At 41.3% G+C, this 22,121-nt stretch overlaps 1 protein-coding gene across 2 annotated transcripts in view; it reads right to left on the minus strand.

Annotated features, from left to right (window-relative positions):
- arhgdia (Rho GDP dissociation inhibitor (GDI) alpha) overlaps positions 1–20,354 on the minus strand; it is a 49,492-nt gene extending 29,138 nt beyond the window's left edge. The window contains exon 1 of one of the 2 annotated variants that reach the window (XM_043715019.1): positions 20,221–20,354. The gene's annotated coding sequence lies outside the window, so the exon portion shown is untranslated. Of the gene's footprint in view, positions 1–20,201 lie in introns of both variants that reach the window. The other variant, XM_043715017.1, reaches the window with a different exon arrangement.
- Between the last annotated feature and the right edge of the window lie 1,767 nt (positions 20,355–22,121).

Genomic DNA, 22,121 nt, shown 5'->3' on the forward strand with positions numbered 1-22,121 from the left:
CTGAAACTCCTAGAAAAGACAATGCAGAATACACCAAGCCACTCAACACCCTCAACAAATGAATTTCAATACATGGTAGTGTCTTCTAACATACTTGCTGACTGTTAACTAACCTAGATCACCACAGCAACAGAAAGCAGGGTTGTAGAATGCCTGCATGGATAAAGACACAAGCCAGCAATGAGTCAAACAGAATGCTATCACTTATTTAACACACACAATGGCTCAACACTCAGGATATAATGCCAAACCACCTCCAAAGCCATTTTATGGAAGCTCTATTTGAAGTCAGCTGAATTGGGATTTCTCAGTCTTAATTTCTAAACGATGCTTAAAGCAGTCACAATATGACAATTCCTCTGTTTCACTGCCGAATTATGGAATACTTTCCAAACTTATTGCAACTAAATTCTAAACAATACTCCAAATTTATATTTAGAAATACAAACTTTTACTATCTGTTGTAAAACTAACCATTTATCATTAATGAAATACTGCAAGACAACAACAGAAAGAATGCTTTCACAATAACCCCTTACTTGACTCAAAAGAATTCCACACTGAGACAAGCTAACCATGAATGAGGGATATGCATAATTCACACTGGCATTCCAGTGCAGTTTTAAGGTAGCAGTACTTTTTGATAATAGATGCAGTGAGGGCTCTTCCATCCAAAGTTGAGAAGGTTCAGGAGTGCTGGTGTCAACAGCTATGATAGGGCTAATAAAAACACTATGCAATTTGAGATGTGAGCATTGCTGGCTGGCCAGCATTTATAGCACATCCCTAGTTGTTCTTGAAGGTGGCCATGATCTACCTCCTTCAACTGCTGCAGTCCACATGCTGTAGGTAGATCCACAATGTCCTTAGGGAGGCATTTCTAGGATTTTGATCCAGCAACAATGAAGGAATAATGATAAATTTCCAAGTCAGGATAATGAGTGCCTTGGAGGGGACTTGAAAGTGTTGGTGTCCCCATGTATCTGCTGCCCTTGTTCTAGATGGAAGTGGTCATGAGTTTGAAAGTTGCTATTCAAGGATCTTTGTCAACTTCTGCAGTGCCTCTTGTAGATAATAACACTGCTGCAGCTGAGCATCGGTGGTGGTGTGTGCGCATGCATGTGAGGTGGAGTTTTTCCCTTCCAATCCTGATTGAAGAACTGCAATTTAGTCACAAATACCCAGAGCTTTGACAACTTCTAATCATCAATTACTGATTGTCAACTTTTCCATTTGAGGTGGTTGGGGGAGGTTCACTATTGTGCAATAGAAAGTTTTAATTAATAAATTCTTCACTTTAAAATATTCCCATTCATCTCTCCAAGATTCATCGATCACCTAAACTGATAAATCTCAGAACACTGCTGAAAGGCAAATATGACTACAATATGTTATGTGTCATTGTTATAAGACCAGTTTCTCCTCTTAGTCTTATTTTCTGTGCTACCATAATTTATTTAGTAAACTATAGAGTAGGCAGGCTTTGGGAAATCTAAACCATTAATTTTAAGACAAATCACCAGAACAAGCCTTGTGTGTATATTAGGCTAGTTAGTTATTACACAATTTGTTGCTAGCAGGTAGAGAATTCAAGTTGTCCAAATTCAGTGTGGTAAAATTTCAGTTATCTTACAAGTTGGGCTGGACAAAAGGAGACAGAGACAACCATAAAACCTTGGGATAATGAGACATGAAAGCAGAAATTGGCCATTCAGCGCATCATGTCTGCTCCACCATTCAATGATACCACAGCTGAGCTGTTAATTCTAAATACCACTTTGCTGTGTTGTCCTGACAATACTTAATTCCTTTACTGATTAGAAGTCACTCTTTCACAGTCTTGACTATACTTAATGACCTTGTCTCTACAGCATTCTGCAAATTCATTCAATCCTCAGAAGAAGTTCCTCATCTGTGTTAAATAAATGATCCCCTACTCTTGAAATTATGCCTACTGGCCCGAGACCCTCCCACAATTGGAAGCAATCTCTCTGCATCAATCCTGTCAAGCACCCTAAGAATCATGCAGTTTTCATGAAGGCTGCCTCTCATTCTTCTAAATTCCAATGAGTAACCAACCTCTCCTCCATATGCAAGATCAACCTAACAAACCTTCTTTGGACTTCCAATGCCAGCAAATCATTCTTTAGATAAGAGGGTGAAAGCTACGCACAAGTACCTTGAAAAGATGTTTCCCCCTTGTGGGTCAGTGTCAGACAGTGTGAGTAAAGTGTCAACACATGAATAGCAAGTGAAGGGATGATGTTAATCTGATTAACTGAGGCAGAGAAATAATTACAAAAAAATTAAAAATAAGATGTTGCTGGACACAAACCAAATGGCTGGATTAACATGATAGGTAGAAGAATCCTATGCCAAGGGTCTAAGCAAAGTAACAAGTAATCCAAAACAGTACAAACTAATTCAAGTAGAGAGATCGGAGGTGGGGACACTACCACTGCACACAAGCCTAGGTACAGGTTAATTGTGATGGTTCCACAATCAAAAAGCTGACAAATATCTGCCATTCAAAAATCAAAACCGGGAATCACTCAAATTGCTTAACAGAATTAGCTGAAAATACCTAGGGCAGGCAGCACCCGTGCAGGTAAAAACAGATCAAATATGGCAAAAACTCATTACAAAGAAATATTTAACTCTTTCTCTCACTGCTGCTTTCAGAATGGTCATATGGAACTTCCGGAGTATTTGTACAAAGTTAACTAAGAGGAGATTAAACAAGTTATCTAAAGGATCTAATGAAAGAGTGGATTCATGTAACCCATGGAGCCATCCCAGTGACCTATTCTGAATTTGTGATTTTTTGTCTGCCTTTCCCCCTACTGGGGATGCAGGAAAAATATTAAAATCAAAATAATACAATGGTTGATCCCAACTATCAGCTCAACACCTTACTATGGAGGAAGGTATCAAAAAGGAAGCATTTACAAATATATTTTCAAATCTAAGCTGGGAAACACTTTTCACCCAGAATGAGAAAGTCTATGTCTACCACTAGGTGCCACTGATTTAAAATATTTATATCTGGCATTCCCCCACCCTCTGCGATTTACAAAGGTAACAGCTCACCATTGAAGTGACCAGGAAGTGTTTTGCCTTTTTATATCAGTAAGGTTGGATGAAGGTGAAAATGCCATTGTTTTCAGAATTAATGATTTGCTGCATTAAAATCAGAATAAGAGCAGCTGTCTCCCATTCACACAAACTGGTCATACACAAGCCTTGCAAAGTGGTTTAACATACCTTTTGGTGTAGATTTTTGAATTATCTAGATGGCCAGTCCCCAATTTCAGCAGGTCACTGAAATTCCATTGTAGGCTTAGAATCATGTTCAATCTATTTTAGAATTACACTTTACCCTCCTAATGAAGACCAACTGAGGAATATATATTCACAACAGCAAAACTCAGGAAAACCTATCAGCTTATCTTGTCAATATTCCGCTTGCAACACGTGAGCTTTAAAACAAAAAGAAAGTTATGTTGCAGTCATGTTTTGCTGAGACGTCTTTGACACTTATACAAAACAATGTGAATAGTTCTAAATTTTCTAACTAGCTTCAAGCAATTTTAACACTGGAATCAAAATCAGGTTTTCAAATTCTTGTCTATACAAGTGGAAATACTATTACCAGTCCCTTGCACTCATGTGATTGGATTTGCTACACTTGCATTGCATAAACGATTAACATGGCATGTATTTTCATACCCACAGGCTTGTCTACACTTGATTCCATCCTAATTTCTGATTCAGACTTCTAAACAAACCACATACACTATAAAGTTGCTGTTTTAAACTTTTTTCCTGTCTCTGCCATCTTACAATTTTCCCAATGTCTCAGATACAACCTGCAGTGAGACAAAATCTAGGTCACTCAACACAACCTTCTGCATTCTGGAGGCCATGGGAAAGTTAAATGGTGTTTATTTATTTCCGCATTGAAGCTGCATTAACCATTGCCTCATTACCAAAAAGAATTCTATGCATCCAAATGAATAAGAACAAGCTCCTAAATGTATAAACCAATGAAACTTTATGGTCAACAAATAGAATGCGACTAATAAAACAAAACTTTGGTTTGAAAAAAGAAGAGACTTCCCAAACTACTGGATTTAGAAATTACATCAAAACAGTCATAAATTGACAAAATAAAAGCCTTTCACATTCAGATAAAGTTCTGGGAATGGCAACTGTGAATCAAGATAAAGCAATGAATGCTGTTTACCGTACTGAAGTAACTACGTCCCTGAAATTAATATACTTCCAGAAAGTCCTATGGGGACCATAAGTTTGACATGAAGAGGTTTGTATTTACTGACAGGAGATTAGTATGCAAGATTAAAGGGCATGGGAATGGAGACAGTATGTTACCATGGTTTAAGAACTGGTTAACAGACAGAAAACAGTTGGAATAATTGGATAATTTTCACTGTGGAAGGCAGTGACTACTAGGATACCACACGGATTAGTGCTTGCATCTAGTTATTCACAATGTATATTTAAAATTTGGATGAGGGGTGTAAATGTAATGCTTCCAAATCAGCTGATAACAAAACTGGAAAAAGTTGACTGTTGTAGAAGAGGATTCGAGGCAATTTATATAAGTACAGTACATGTCAGATGCAGTAGAACATCTTTAAATATGAAGTTTCCACTTCAATATGAAAAACAGAATGGCAACGTATTTAAACAGTGACTGGGGAATGTTGCTACACAATGGGATCTGGGTATCCTAATACACTGAAAGAGGCAGCAAGCAGTTTGGGAGGCAATTGGAATACAGCACTCATTTTAATTGCAAGAGAATGAGAATGCATAAGCAAAGATGTGTTGCTGCAGTTGTTACAAGGCTTTGGTGAGACCATGCCTGTAATATTGTGCACAGCTTTTGTCTCTTTCCAAAAAGGTTTATTTGGAAATACTAGCTTTCGGAGTGCTACTCATTCATCAGGTAGCTGCCTGAAGGAGGAGCAGTGCTCCGAAAGTTAGTAGTTGCAAATAAACCTGTTGGGACAATAACCTGGAGTTGAGAGATTTTTAACTTTGTCCACCCCAGTTCAATACTGGGGCCTCATATCATGGCTACCCAGGGAAAGATATTTGTCAGAGGAGGAGTTCGACAAAGCATCACCAGGCTGATTCCTGGGATGAGAAGTATGTTGAAGGACAGGTTATATGCAGGATAGCGCTTCCACAGCTAAAGGTCTAAGACAAAGGGGTCACATTCTTCCCTCTATCCCTAATACAACTTAGGTCTGAGATGAGCAGATATTTCTTCACTCACAGAGTAGTGACCACGGAATTCTCTACAATATAAAAGTAGACCAGGTTTCTGAATATATTTAAGAGAGAGATTACTGGGCATTAAAAGGTGCAAAGGGTATATAGGGAGTGGTCAGGAATATAGCATTTAGATAGAAGATCAGCCATTATTTTGAATGGAGGAGCCGGTTTGGTAGGCTGAAAGGCCTACTCTTGCTCTTTATTTTCTCTTTTTGTGTAAATGCATGCAAGGAAACCTGAAAATGTATTTTTGTAGTACATAAACCCACACACCTCAAATTGGGTGCATCGTATTTTAATGAGTTTTAGTGGGGGCTAATTAAAATGAACACCTCTAAATTACTGCAATACGTGTACCCAGATTATGAGTGAGCTGAAGGTAAATTTTGACCAGGTGCACTTGAGTTTAATTTTCTAGAAATTGACAATTTTGTCCATTCACCGGAAGGCAAACTCTTTGATGCAATTCCCCAGGGACATGCTACTGCAGAAACCTTTGGAGATGTCATTTTGCTGTACACAATCCTATCCTCAGGCAATCTGGTTTCCAACAGGAGGTCAGCAGATAATAATCAGCAACCTGACCTTGCCTTGCTTTTTCCTTTGCTCCATTATTAATACTGTCAACTTATGAATAACTACAACAGTCATTTCTATTTCAATTAAGCTTTGGGATGGAAGGGGCAACTCAACCAACAGTGCTAGAATTAGCAGACTTTGTATTGCCCACTAACTAGCCACTCAGAAATTGCATTTAGAAATGAGCAACCATCTATTATCAACCAAAACTCAATCCATTGCAAAGCAGATTCACCCTCACTAGTACAAGGGAAACATTTTTAGGCCAAAGTTAAAAACCACAACACTAGGTTATAGTCCAACAGGTTTATTTGGAGGCACTAGCTTTCGGAGCACTGCTCCTTCATAGGTGGTTGTGTCACACAACTACCTGATGAAAGAGCAGTGCTCCAAAACCTAGTGCCTCCAAATAGACCTGTTGGACTATAACCTGGTGTTGTGGTTTTTAACTTCGTACACCCCAGTCCAACACTGGCATCTCCAAATCATTTTTAGGCCAGCATATCTATGCCCACTTATTAAAATAACAAGTGGAAATTTCTTTCAACAGTTTAAATACAATGGGGAAAGAGATGTACTTAGATAAAAACAAGTGGACACCATTTACCTAAGGCTGATGGTTCTTCTGAAATAACAGTTGTCTATCACTTTGAATGTTGCATTTCCCCATCCATAATAAGTCTCTTGTTATGGATAATGGCCTGAGGTTACAGTACTTATTTTAAAATGGTTTCTGTAAACACATTCCAAACATAAAAGGTAAGTGAAATTAAAGCTACATATCTAAAATCTAATTTGAGACTTCTAACAAATTCACATCATGACCAAGGTTACAGCACATGCACATATGATGTAATCACACTAACTTTCAACAGAAATCCAGGGTTCAATTGAGATGGTAAATGACCCTCAATTTAAAGGCAAATCAAAGCAATTCATCAACCTTCCATGCTGTAGGAGTCTATAATAGTAATTAACCCACACAAACAGCCCAATCTACAGGATGCTCTCTTCAACCCAAGACACTTGCTTGATTCTCATAACACAGTATACTGTTGATATTTAAATTAACAAATATTCATATTATGGAAAACATAAATGTAGAAATCCAAAATCTGGCCTGTATATAATTGACAGCAAAAAATATCACCAATGATAAATCTCCATGTTTACAAACAGGACTGGGTTTGTGATAGTTTTAGATGCCACAACATTAAATGTCAAGTTTGAGAAGTAAAAGATATTGGAGTAGATTTTACACTAGGACACGAGCCTGAAACAGTTTTCTTTCACCTTGAATGAAAAGATAAATATTGAAATGCTAAGCGGGACTAGATTGATATTGGATATCTGGTTGGCAAGGACAAGTTGGACTGAAGGGTCTGTTTTGTGATGTATATCTCCATGACTCTGATGTAGTTGGCCCAAACTTAGAGCAGTTTTTGACCAGAATCTAAACCAATGTTCACAACAATAAACACAAAGGTGGTGATGCAAACTGAGATAGTCAACACCAATTGGAGACAACCTGAGATTTGCAAATTAAACTGACAACCAGTTACATAATGACCAGCTTCAGAGTAGGGTCAATTACACAATTAATTCAAATAAAATACACCATCTTTTACAGACATATGCAATAATTCCCAAACTGAAAGAAAGTAGCAGGACAAAAGTTACCAGTCCATCTTGTATGTATATTTCATGATGCACAGACCGAGGACTCTCCACTGTAGATAAGTCTGCTTACATCAATCAGTTGCCATGACTCATAAGCTTTAGACAAGGATCTTTTGATAGGCAAACTGGGCAACAACAGAGGAGTCTGTTGCGCTTCAATAATTGTGTGCTTGGAACACATTATGGAACAACAATTTTAAATTATTACACATCATTTCTGAAATTCTAGGATGCATTCAATGAGAATCTCTTGTTTAATACATATTAGCATGAACTGAAAAACCAAATAGAGACACCATTTTTAACAACAAGAATAATTTAACCTGAGGGATTTCTCCAGAATGTCACACCTCAGTGTAGTGCACCAGAAATCAATACCCACTATTACCAGCATTAATAAACATTTTTAAACTTTTATGACAATGTATGTGAAGTCCCCAATTTAGCTTTTGAATAGATGCAGGCTCACAGAAAACAGACCAGATGTCAGTACTTAACAAAAGCTATTTATTAGAAGTAAATAGTTGTTAACCTGTAGTTAGAATCTCTGAACTATTAACACATAACTCTACTAGTTAAAACTCTAAAACCTCCTTACACAATTACAGAGTCTGAAAAACAAATTGGAGGGGGTAAAAGAAAATCTGCAAGTCAGTTCAATGGCCCCAGTCTACAGGTTTCATTAAAATTATTATTTTACTTGCCAGGATTTTCTGTTGAGGGTTTAGGTGTTTCTCAACAGCAACTAGGGATGGGCAATAAATGCCGGCCCAATCAACGATGCCCACATCCACAAATGAAAAAATAAAACTACCTGGTCTCTGCCATGGGCAAGTCTGGTTTCTGCAGACTTGCTCCTGGGTTGAGATGAAAAAAATTTGTAATATTGGGAGTCACCAACACTACATTTTAAAAGAATGCATATCCAAAAAACAAATAATTAGCTTAGAACAAATGAGCAAACATTGAAATCCACAAGTGCACACAGAATACTGATGTTGTACTAAAAAGGTTTTAATAACCTGCAGTCAGTTTTACAATGCAACAGAAAAACAGAAAATAATCAAAAAGGGATACAAGAAAACCCACAATCATTCTAAGTTTTCACCACGAATGCCATGGAATCAGAACCTTAAACCACACCCATTTTTTATTCCTTCATGGGATGTGGGCTTCACTGGCAAGGCCAGCATTTCTGAGCCAATCCTAACTGCCTTCACCTGAGGGAAAAAAATCACTAAATAAATTAGGGGTATCTCCTTTAAGCCTGCCTCGCCATTTAATTAGATCATGGTCAATTTAATTGTGATCCGAAATCCACATTCTTATCTACCCAAACCTACTTCCCTTGCCTAACAAAAGTCTACCACCTCCTTAAAAATATTCAATGAGTCTCATCTCTGCAGGCAAAGAGTGCCAAAGTTGCACATACCACCAAGTGAAAAACATTTCCTTCATCTTTGCATAAAAGCCCAAACCCTTAATTTTGAAACTCCAGTTCTGGACTTACCCACATGAGAAAGCATTCTTTCCAAGTCCATCTGTCAACAGCATTCAGAATCTTATAAACTCCAATCATATCACCCACACTCTAAATTATGATGAAATTAAGCCTAGCGTGTACAATCTTTCCTCATTAGACAACAACACCCTTATTTTCAAGTCCCACCCAGTAAACCTCCTCTGATGCACCTCCAATGCAGTTACATCGTTAAATAAGGATGTCAAAACTGCACACAGTATGAGATTTGTCTCACCATTGCCATGTACAACTGAAACTTAACATATTTTACATTCAATTTCTCTCAAAGAATTAACTAGCTTCTGTACTTTGGAATTGTTCCTGTTCTGCATTTAAATACGGTTTTTAAAATTCTGCACCAAAGCGAACAACCTCACATTTTCCGATATTATCCTACCATCTGCCAGATTCCTTGCCCATGCACTTAATCTACCTATATCCCCTCCGTAGTCTCTTTATATCCTCTTAAAATATTTTCCTACCTATCTTTGTGTCATTTGCAAATGTAGCTACTGTCACTCTAAGTCATTGACATAAATTGTAAAACTGACAGCCCAACACAAACCCCTGCTTGTCACATCTTGCCAATCTGAGGAAGATCATTTCCATGAACACCTTTGTGCCAGAGAGCCCATTTTCTTTCCATATCGGTATGTTAACGCCTACACCAGGAACTCCTACTTCAAACAATTTCTGGAACCTTGGCCACTGCCTCCAAGCGCCCATTTATAACCTCCTTAATGACCAATTACAATCCTTTCCTGTGGCAAGGTCAAAAATTTCAACACCAGGTTATAATCCAATGGGTTAGTTGAAAACACTTCTTCACTAGTTGCTAGTGAGCAACAGGTCAAACTAACTGATGGAAAGTTATCTGCTTTCCTCCCTTCTTGAATAGAAGGATATTTGCTACTTTTCAGTCTGATGAAACCCTTCCAGAATCTTTGGAACATTAGTACCAATTTCTGCCCAATTATTGACACCAGGAAGTCAAACAGGACCCAGAGTCTTATGAACCTGTAGCTCCATCAGTTTACTCAGTCCCACTTCCCTGGTGCTGATAATTTCACTAAACCCCTTTCTTCCTTCAACCTCATGATTCACAGAAATTATTGGGACTTTTTTGTATTGTCTGTAGTGAATTCTGAAGCAAAATATTTAGTCATTACATCTGCCATTTCTTTATCATCTGGTAACTCCCAATTCTCACCCTTTAGAGGATCAACATTTACTTCACTAACTTTAAAAAGTGTTAAAGTAAAGTTAGCTTCCTCCAATACTAATTTTCTCTTTCCGATTACCCTTTGAGTCACTGTGTTCTGACCAGTCATTTTTGCACAATTATTTACATTTTCAATTGGTTTGATGTTTTCTTGTATTATTGTATAATTTTTAATATAATTCAAAACATTTACTGAAATGCCACAAAATTGGCTCAGTGGTTCGCACTGCCGCCTCTCAGCACCAGGGACCCAGGTTCGATTCCAGCCTCGGGCAACTGTCTGTGTGGAGTTTGCACATTCTCCCTGTGTCTGCGTAGGTTTCCTTCGGGTGCACCGGTTTCCTCCCAAAGTCCAAAGATGTACAGGTTAGGTGAATCGGCCATGCTAAATTGCCCATAGTGTTAGATGCATTAATCAGAGGGAAATGGGTCAGGATGAATTACTCTTTGGAGGGCCGAAGGACCTGTTCCCACACTGTAGGGAATCTAAAAACATATGCATGCAAATCCCTAACAATTTGCATTGCAAACCCTGAGGTGCAACTCTGTAACCCAAATACCTAAAAATAGCCTTTACTTCAAAAATAAAGTGAATCGTCACCAGACTTACACCCTGAAAATTGTTTCCCCCACGTATTTCAATTACTTGCAAACGCTTGTCCCATTGATGCAAGTGGGGTGTCACTTGAGATGGGAGGGAATTCAATGTTTTATTTTTAAAGCACCGCAAGGCTTACCATTTTTATTGCTTTGCAGGTGTTCATTCAGTCAGAGCACTAGGGCAGCCACTGCTGTCTGAAGCAAACCACCCCAAAGCTTTGTTTAGGACACCACTTTGGGTGTCTCAACCCCCTCTCTGAGGAGCTGTGCAGTAAGTGGTGGTTCTTCTGTAAAAGTTTCTGTTCAGAGTTCCAGCAGGAGCATTTGAATATTGTTTACAGTTACTATTAGATGTCTGAATTACAAGGAATTATGATCAGCAATTCTGATATAAAACTGATTAGTAGAATTCCCCTGCAATGTCATAAAAATAATTCTGGCTGGCTTTGACAAATACAAGCAACAAGATGTTTCTGTATTTAACTCATTCCATACATCTAAATGAAAATGCAATGCAGATGTTTAAAACACACTTGGGATTCTAATATTAAATACAACTCAGCACATCACAAAAATTAGTATAAAAGATTTTCAGTAAGTTGTTTTAAAACCATTTGACTTGAGCATACTGCTCAATCATTTACTCTCAGCCATAGATATATTCGCATTACTCCAATTGACATTGAGAAATCATATGGTTACAAAGTTATAAGAATTGGCATAATGTTTATTCACAGGCTCAAGGTTAGTTATGTTTAATGCTCAAGGAACACCTAGGATTATTGATATTCTGTGGCAAGATTTTTCATTTACAACAAGAGGATATTGCTCCCCAACTATCAAAAAGAACATAAATAATGGGATTGCCACATTAGAGAAAGTTGAACTACAAAGAACAGAACAGTGTCTAAAAGCTGACGGCTGTGAGATGCAACAGGTGGATGCTAGCAAACAATGCAAAATTCTTCCCACCATGAAGGCAGTTCGCTATATTAACAATAACTTATGAAATGTGAACAAGATGCTTCCCTCTGTATCCAAACAGCAGTCCAAGCATGTTTCATTCCTACCACTGGAAGATCAGACCAAACATTGTGAGATTAATACTGATCTGTTATTCAAGCATTTCAATTTCCGTATCTGACAGTAACTATCTCCAATTAGAAAAGCTACAATAAACATTTCTTCAACTCCTTGTGGACTTAAACATGTACATCATTTTAGTTACATAACTTAAACATGAATTTTATTACATCTGCCTTACAGTACTTAGTTGCTGATCAAACACATTGCCATAATGCACTGTAATTGATTGAAAAGTGCTAACCTTAGACTGGAACTGCATTATTGTTATTGTCTGTAATATGAAAACAATTTCTGTAGCATACCTGTCAAAATATTACCACCTTATGGTAACATGTTGCAACAATATTGCAAAGCAAAATTACTGAGCTGCACAAAGGTCAGTAATTGTTGTAATTTTACAACAATTTTATGTACAGAACAGTTGTATAGAGAAATAATTGGTCACATTCATCACAATACTGGAAAGATTTGGTAACAGACTATATATTTATTGCCTCTTCTAGCAATCTTGGACAGAATTTTCAGAAACCCATTATGAATACACGTTCATATAAGATTGTGGACACAATGTATGACAGCATTGAGAAATTAAATGAATGGCAGAAATTATTATTTGTTTCAGGTGTTTTCATTACAATGTCTGAAGCCCAGAAATCGTTGCTAATGACAGTAAATTATTACAAACTATCTTATTATGCACTATTTTCACAGCACAATTTCAAGTTAATGAATCATTGATACAATAAAATGGACTGCAAGGTGACTGCCATGGAACTGAAATTATCAATACACAGCATACTGCAGGCAATAGGCTAGGTTCAAGCCCCATCTGCTCAAAGAATGTCTCATAACATTTCTGAACTGGTTGATTAAAAATATCTATATGGCATCCTGCATCATCCCATTTTCGGTATTGTGTTTTTGGAACCTATATGGTCCAAATCAGTTCACAACTTGTCATGGTTGTGATACAGATTATGACAGCCCAATTGCAATCTGTATACTATTATACAGCAGATATTAATGAAGCAACCAAATTAGTTCTTCAAAATTAGAGTGTAATTTGGTGAGCAATGCTAGATATGTTTACTTGTAAGACTTCAAGCCTTTCTTCTGAAGAGGCAGGGATTTGTATATCAAGATCCTTCTTCAATTAATGATCATTTTGCTGCATTAGTACTTACATTAATAATACTAGGAAAGATGACAAATCATGAAAATGTGGAATTAATACAAGAACCGACAGGCAGAGAAGGATTGATAGAGATATGAAAGGAATAGGGATGGCATGCCAGGACAGAACAGAAACTGGTGATGGAAAACAGAGTAGCAGGGAAAGTAGTCTATGCTGAAAGCAAACCGTGTAATGTGATAATAGGGTGACAGTGGGTAAAAATGGGTTGGCTGTGCTAAAAAGCAACCCATGCCATAACCGAACTGGGTATGGAAATGGGCAAAAAAGAGAATGGAATCCAGCGCTAAAGTTACTGAACTTGCTAGAGTCCTAGAGGCTGCAGGGTCCCCGAGCAGGAAATGAGATGCTGTTCTTCAAGCTTGCATTGTAGTTCGCTGGAACACCTCAGCAGGCCTGAGACAGAAATGTTTGGTGTGGTGATGTTTTGAAGTTGTAGGCCACTGGAAGTTCTATATCGTTTTTACTGACAGAAAAAGCGTTTTGCAATGCGGTCACTCAGTCTGTGTTTCACCTTCCCAATACAGGTGAACAAATACTGGGAAGTGGACTAGATTGAATGAAGTACAGGTAAATTGCTGCTTCACCTGGAAGGTATATAGTGGCCTCGGGGAGTGAAGAGGGAGGAGCTAAACAGGCAAGTGTTACACCTCCAGTGATTGCGTAGGAAGTCCTCTGGGTGTGGGCAGGTGTTTACAGTAAGGCAAAAGTGGACCAGTATGTCCCAGAGGGAACTATCCCTGTGGAATGGTTGACAGGAGAGAGGAAGGGAATGTGTGTCTGGTTGTGGAAACCTGTTGGAGGTAACAGAAATGGTGACTTACAATCTTTTGGATGCAGAGGCTGAAGGGATGGTGAGGACCAGAGTGATCCTACCATTGCTGTAGGAGGAAAGAGAAGCGAAGGCAGGAGATGGCTCAAACATGGCCAATGGCTCTCTCACTTATAGTAGTGGAGAATCATCAGCAGACAAAAAGGTGGACATTTCAGGTTCCCCAGTGGAAAATGGCATCATCAAAACAGATGCTATGGAGACAAAGAAACAGGGAGAACGAGGTGGAGTTCTTGCAGGAAGCAGGATGTCAGAGTCCGTAGTCCACATTTCTGTGGGAGTCAGTGAGTTTATAATGGATATCCTTAATCAGCCTATCCCCAGAGATGTCGAGGAAGGGAAGGGAGGAGTCAGAGATGGACCAAGTGAAGGCAAGGGCAGGGACTGGAAGTAAAGTTGACAAATTTTTCAGTTCAGAACACAAATGGAAAGCAGAAAGAGTTGTGGGTAGGGGTCCCAAGTAAGATTGGAATATCTCATATACCCCACAAAGAGACAGGAAAAACTGGGCCTATCAAGTCCCCATGGCCACACCTTTGACCTGAAGACAGAGAGAGAGTTAAAGGAGTCTTTGTTCCAAGTGAGGATGAGCTCAGCCTGGGGGAGGAGGTTGGTCATGGATGGGGGTGGTTCGGGCCTTCTTTCCAGGAAAAAGGGGAGAGTGCTGAGACCATCCTGATGGGGACAGATGGATGTATAAAGGGATTGCACATCCATGGTGAAGAGGCAGCAGCTCCTGCTGTGAACTGGAAATTTTGAAACCAACGTAAAGCATCAGTAAAAGCGTGGATGTCAGTGGGAAGGGACTGGACAAAGGAAGAAAAAAAATTGAGTCAATGTCGGAAGAAATCAGTTCCATGGGGCAGGAACAGGCAGAAACAACAGATCTGTCCAGGTAGTCCTGTTTGTGGATTTTGTGAAGGTAGATCCTGTTGCCCCTCCTCACTGGATACCTTGCAGTTCACGCATCGACCCAACCGCTCAACAGATGCATTTAACACTACCATTCCTCAGCACCTGATTGGAAAGATAAGTCTGCTGGGCCTAAATGCCTCCCTTTGTAACTAGATCCTGGACTTCCTGACTGGGACACCTCAGTCAGTCCGGATTGGGAACAGCATCTCCAATGCCATCACACTGAGCATGGGGCCCCCCAGGGCTGTGTGCTCAATCCACTGCTGTTCACCCTGCTGACACGTGACTGTGCAGCGATGCACAGGTCAAATCACATCATCGAATTTGCTGACGATACGACTGTAGTAGGTCTCATCAACATACAGAGAGGAGATACAGTGGTTAACGGACTGGTGCAGAGCCACCAACCGGTTTCTGAACGTGGACACAACGAAAGAGATGGTTGTTGACTTCAGGAGGGCACAGAGTGACCACTCTCCGCTGGAGATTGATGGCTCCACCATGGAGATCGTGAAGAGCACCAAATTTCTTGGCGTACATCTGAAGAATCTAACATGAACCCTCAGCACCAGCTCTATAGCCAAGAAAGCCCAGCAGCATCTCTACTTTCTGTGCAGGCTGAGGAAAGCGCACCTCCCAACCCCCATCCTCATCAAATTCTACACAGGGTTCATTGAGAGTACCCTGTGCTACTGCATCACTGTCTGGTTCGGGAATTGCACTGTCTTGGATCATAAGACCCGGACAGTGAGGACAGCTGAGAAGATCAGAGTCTCTCTTCCTTCCATTAAAGACATTTACACCACACGCTGCACCTGAAAAGCTAAGGCTAACACACCCCCCACTCAAATTCTTCTCCCTTCAAGGCCCCAAGGGATCCTTCCATATCTGTCACAAATTCACCTGCACCTCCACAAACATCATTTACTGCATCCGCTGCACCCGATGTGGCCTCCTCTACATTGGGGAGACAGGCCGCCTACTTGCGGAACGTTTCAGAGAACACCTCTGGGACACCCGCACCAACCAACCAATCCTCCATGCCCGAACCACCCCCATCCATGACCAGCCTCCTCCCCCAGGCTAAGCTCATCCTCACTGCCCGGGTCTTATGATCCAAGACGGTGCAATTCCCGAACGAGACAGTGATGCAGCAGCACAGGGTACTCTCAATGAGCACTTTAACTCCGCCTCCCACTCCGCCATTGTACATGCAGGTCCTTGGCCTCCTCCATCGCCAGACCATGGCAACACGACGCCTGGAGGAAGAGGGCCTCATCTTCCGCCTAGGAACCCTCCAACCACAAGGGATGAATGCAGATTTCTCCAGCTTCCTCATTTCCCATCCCCCCCACCTTATCTCAGTCCCAATCCTCTGACTCAGCACCGCCTTCTTGACCTGCAAGCTTCTTCCCGACCTCTCCACCCCCAACCCCTCTCCAGCCTATCACCCTCACCTTAACCTCCTTCCACCTATCGCATTCCCAACACCCCTCCCCGAAGTCCCTCCTCCCTACCTTTTATCTTAGCCTGCTTGGCACACCTTCCTCATTCCTGAAGAAGGGCTTATGCCCGAAACATCGATTCTCCTGCTCCTTGGATGCTGCCTGACCTGTTGCGCTTTTCCAGCAACACATTTTTCAGCTCTGATCTCCAGTCCTCACTTTCTCCATAGGTTACCATGAGCCCACTGTAGGTTTTAGGCATTAGCCTAGTGGGTGTTGATAAATTATTGATAGTCATAGATATGTACAGCACGGAAACAGACCCATCGGTCCAACTCATCCTTGCCGACCAGATATCCCAACCCAATCTAGTCCAGAACCCAGAGAACACTCCTCCCTCGAAGGCAAGACAGTCGGCAGAACCGCTGGATCAAATCCGGCTGGGCTGCTCGGCCCTGAAGTGTCAAAGTCAGTATGAGCACTCTCATTCACTCCTATCCCCATTTGGACCACTTCCCACAATTGGAAATCGATGAAACTCGGCCATAACCTGGAGAACACTCCTCCCTCAAGGACAAGACAGTCACTTCCACCATCATCCTCACAGCTTGCTGAAAGGAATCACTGAACAATGAGCAGCAGGAATACTCTCTCCGAAAGTAGAGTGAAGTGTAATACTTTTAGGACAGCAGTAAATAGATTCTTGACTACAGCAATCAAAGGGTATTGGTAGTAGGTAAGAAAATGAAACTGTGGCCTTCGTTCAATGTCTTATGAAATAGCACAGCAACCAAGGACTAAATGTCCAACATCACTTCTGAATCACATGCATATATTATATATAGAAATGAAGATTAAGTCTAGTACATGACCAAGTTTTAGTATGAATAACATTTGGCCCAAATATTTAGATGAAAAATATATCTGAGGGATAAATATTACACACTATGGTTAGATTAATCCTCAGCTTTCCAAAACATATCTTAAATAGTTAATATCCAAATACTTCAATCTCAACAATGCAAACTGAGAGGAGATAGTGCAGATACTGATTATTTCTCCACTGGGAGCACAATAAAACCAGCAAATAACTGCTGCAAACAGCTCATTTCCCAGTCCTGTTAAATGGAAGGAAACTGTCAGCAATACTGTAGAAAATAAGTAAAATACATAGCAGCAACTGAATTGCTAAATGAAGTCAATTATCTATTCATCAGAAAAATCTACTTCCCTCGTGTTTCGCAAAAGGTTAGTCCATTATGACAAATCATTCTAGTAGAATAGTTAAAAAGGTGCATGACGTTTTTTGTGGGGCGGGGGGGAAAGAGAGAGAGAGAGAGAGAGAGTTGGTATTTCTTCCAGGTTAAAGGTCTTATTGAATAAGTTTTTCAAAGGTATGGCAAAGTAAAGTTTGTACATTCCAATCAGCAAAGGAAACATTAACTATAAGGAGTATCAGTACTCTTATACAAATATTCTTTAAATGGTTCTTAATTTAGCAAAGACCAGGTTTGCTACATCTGTTTCAGAACCATTCATTGTAACACTGCACGGACTCCTCAAACCACAAGTTGAGTTCACCAAATGCTTTTATGAACCACCACATTTCTAACACCACCAGGTTAAGTCACTGATACCATTTCCTTGTTACAGCCAACCAATTTCTTGATGAGTGACATAAAATTTGTCATTTAAATTTATTAGTTAAAATACAGACATTAAAACATTAGCTCCAAGTTTATCAATGTGAATTCCAGTGTTTCTCAAGGCTGAAATATCAAATTGCAAACTCAAAGCAAACTTATGCAATAAATTACAAGTTTGCCACAAACATGACATACTTCCTGTCACTCTCTTCCTCCTCCCTGTCACTTTGAGTGCTGCTATTGCAGCAAGGCAGGCATCAGACAAGATCTGCTCAGGATGTTTTTTCAGGTTGAGGATTCTGACAAAGGATCAATAAAGATCATTCCAGGAAAACATGAGGCGGCAAACTTTAGGAATGGCAGAGCATGACACGCTTCTCCAAAGGAAACAACTGATGCCAAGTTCACAGCATCTCTGAAGGCAAAAACTGGAAAACATTTGAAGCTGATGATGTTGGAAAAACGAAGGACAGCAGGCATTGATTTAATATTGCTTTGACAAAGTCAGCTGAGCAGAAAGGGTGGCCTGTATGCCCTCTCTCTGACAACACACACCAGAGGGGGAGTCAACTTGGAACTTTCTCAATGCCACCAAAATAATGAGATTGTGAGAAGAAACTGAATTATGGTCTGAAAGAAGAGACTCACCACATTGTGTTAGGATTGTCTGACTAGCAATCTGGTGTTTTCTGCAGATTGCTAGGAAGAAAAACAGAATTGTACACTTCTGAACAAAAAAAATTACACAATTAACAAGGAAATGGCAGAGAAGTGGGATAGGAGGAAGTTTTCTGTTTGCAGGGAGCCATGTGCACAAACACCGGCCTTTCGCTTACCTATAACAAAGCCTTCTCTTTGATTATAAAAATCTTGATGTCAGTTACCCCAGTCTTAAATTAAAATCCAGTTTTATTTGCGAATCATTTTGGCGAAGAATATGCATGAACAATATGGCCGGCTAACCGAGCATGCTGCAGCCTCCTTTCCCTCTGGCTAAAATAGGAGAAAGTACTAACAGCTTGACACACACAGCGTCACGCACAGCATTTAAACCTTTGCTCGGTATGATGTACAACAAAGACATTTTTGTTTAATGCCCTCTCGTATTGATCAACCGATGAAGCTTATGCAAAGCTAACGTGCGAGCTCTGACTGATTGATAAAGATGGAACATGGAATTAGAAAGGGGTAGCAAATTTCCGATCTCAAAAGCGTAAGTAAGCAATGTTTCCTGATTTCTGTGCAAGCTGCAAAGGCGAGGAACGGGTGCGAGGACACCGCCCTAAACGTTAAAACAGGGTAGGAGAAGGGGGCAGGAAATTGTGTCTGAAACACAGGAGGTTTCTCTCTGCCCAAGATAAAAGAGAGGGAAAAAAAAATGAAATGCAATTTTTCTAAACTGCCTGGTGGGTGCTGAGGAGCTGCTAATTAATCTAGCGCTTCACCAAACTGCAGTACCCAGTGGAATAGTACAGTTTCTGATTATTAGCCGTCCTGATTAATCACACATTGTAGTTTTATTCAAAAATTTACAAACCAGGAAGTGACCCGCCATATTCCTGCTTCAGAGATCAGAAATAAAAAAAACCCTCTGCACCGCACAACTCACATTCCCAGCCCGTCCCTTCCCCATTCCATATTCACTCCCATTAGAAAAGGCAGCATTCCTGCTCCTAACCTCCACAATACTTGCTATTTTAATTGAAGAGAGTTAGATTAAGATCAGGGGCGGCGAGTGGGAACGCGCTCCGCTGCAAGGAAGGGGGCGAAATCCTCAGCGCGTTCCCGGTGCGGGGGGGCAGAAATCCTCAGCGCGTTCCCGGGGGGGGGGGCAAATATCCCACGCGTTCCCGCTGCAAATGTGGGCGGGCGATCCCGGTGCAAGGAAGGAGAGGAATTTCCTGCGCGTTCCCGTTGCGAGGACCCATGGGGGGGGGGGGTGAGAGATCCCTTGCGCGCTCCCGGTGTAAAGCGGGGGCGGAAATGCCCTAACGCGGGTAGATACGAGCGGGGCCGCGCCCCGGGGGGTTAAAAAGCGCGGGTCCGCGCCCACGGGCAGCAGCCGTTACGGATCGGGAGCGCTCCCCACGAGGGGCGGTCTCCCTCTCCCGCGGGATCAGAGCGCGGTCCGTGCCGCGCCCCGCCGCCTCGCCATTCCCCTCTCCGGTTCTCTCTCACCGTGCTCAGTGACACTGACCAGCACAAGCGGCCGTGGCCCTCTCTCTCTCTCCCTCTCCCCGGTTGACTGACGGGCGGGCAAACAGCGGGCTCTCTCTCTCTCTCTGACTGAATCTCTCCGCCCAACACCGAGCGGGGTGGGCCCTGTGCGTCACTTCCGGCCAGCGCCGGCTTGAGCCCCTAGCGGCATGTCGCGGGTACTGCAGCTCAGTGAGGGGGAGACCTGGGTGGCATCTCTCTGAACCCCCAACTACTGTATACCTATGATTCGGAGATGCCAGTGTTGGACTGGGGTGTACAAAGTTAAAAATCACACAACACCAGGTTATAGTCCAACAGGTTTAATTGGAAGCACACTAGCTTTCGGAGCGACGCTCCTTCATCAGGTGATTGTGGAGGTGATCGGGTGACCATCCTCCAAGGTGGACTTTGGGACAGGCAGCAGAGGAAAGTGGCTGAGCAGATATTCTAACAGATGAAAGGCTTAACAGACAATCAATTCTTCAATGTACAATTTGAGTTACATCACACTGCAAATTTTTGCTATAAATTCTGTGTTATGATCGAGCCCTCCACAATCACCTGATGAAGGAGCGTCGCTCCGAAAGCTAGTGTGCTTCCAATTAAACCTGTTGGACTATAACCTGGTGTTGTGTGATTTTTAACACTGTATACCTAGACACACAGCCAACAGGGAGTTGATGGATTAGTGGTATTATTGCTGAACTGCTAATCCAGTTAAAAATCACACAACACCTGGTTAGAGCCCAATAAGTTTATTTGGGAGCACTAGCCATCTCTCTCTCCTTCAGCTGATAGCTAGTGCTCCCAAATAAACCTACTGGGCTCTAACCAGGTGTTGTGTGATTTTAACTGGATTAACAGTTCAGCAATAATACCACTAGGCCACTAGCTTTCGGAGCACGGCTCCTTCAGAGAAAGAATTTCTAATTTATCTCTCTATGAAGGAGCCACGCTCCGAAAGCTAGTACTGCCAAATAAATTTGTTGGCCTATAACCTGGCGTTATGTGAGTTTTAACTTTGTCCATCCCACTCCAACACGGGCACCTCCACGTTATGTTAATCCAGTGACCCAGCTCCTGGCGAAGGATTTCAACCCAGAATGCCAACTTTCCTGCTCCTTGGATGCTGTCAGACCTGTTGTGCTCTTCCAGCCTCACATCTATTGATTGATGTTTTTGGGGCATGGGTTCGAATCCTGCCAAGGCAGATGGTGGAATTTGAATTCAATAAAAAACTGGAAGTGAGAAACCATTGCTAATTGTTGGAAAAACTCATCTGGTTTACTAATGCCCTTTAGGGGAGGAAGCTGCCATTCTTAAGTGCTCTAGCCTACATGTGACTCCAGACCCACAGCAATGTGGTTGACTCATAATTGTCCTCTGGGCAATTAGTGATGGGGAGTAAATGCTGCCCTAGCCAGTGAAGTCCTCATCCAATGAGTAAAGAACAGGAGTGGGTCATTCAGCCTTTCAAGCCTGCTCTGCCATTCAATACCATTATGACCATCCAACTCAAGTAGGCAAAAGTGAGGACTGCAGATGCTGGAAACCAGAGTTTAGACCAGAGTGGTGCTGGAAAAGCACAGCAGGTCAGGCAGCAACTTTGAACTCGGATTTCCTTTTCTGGCTTTGATACAAATTTATTCGTCATTCCTGTCTCTTGAAATTCAGTTGGCACAAAGAGCCGACTGGTTATTACAAGACCAGACGAAATGACTCACCTCAGTACTAACTCAGCCCTTGTCTATGCTGCACTTCCCATCCTGTGTTCAGTCAGACATAAACAAAATGTGATAAAAACAGGACATTGTAAGAACTGAAAAGGCCAGCTTGTCCAACAGGCTCTCAGGTTCATTGTTGTTCTCAGTCTGTCCTTCCCCCACCTTCCTCAGTACC

The sequence above is a fragment of the Chiloscyllium plagiosum genome, chromosome 24 (assembly GCF_004010195.1).
Source record: "Chiloscyllium plagiosum isolate BGI_BamShark_2017 chromosome 24, ASM401019v2, whole genome shotgun sequence".
Taxonomy (NCBI): Eukaryota; Metazoa; Chordata; class Chondrichthyes; order Orectolobiformes; family Hemiscylliidae; genus Chiloscyllium; species Chiloscyllium plagiosum.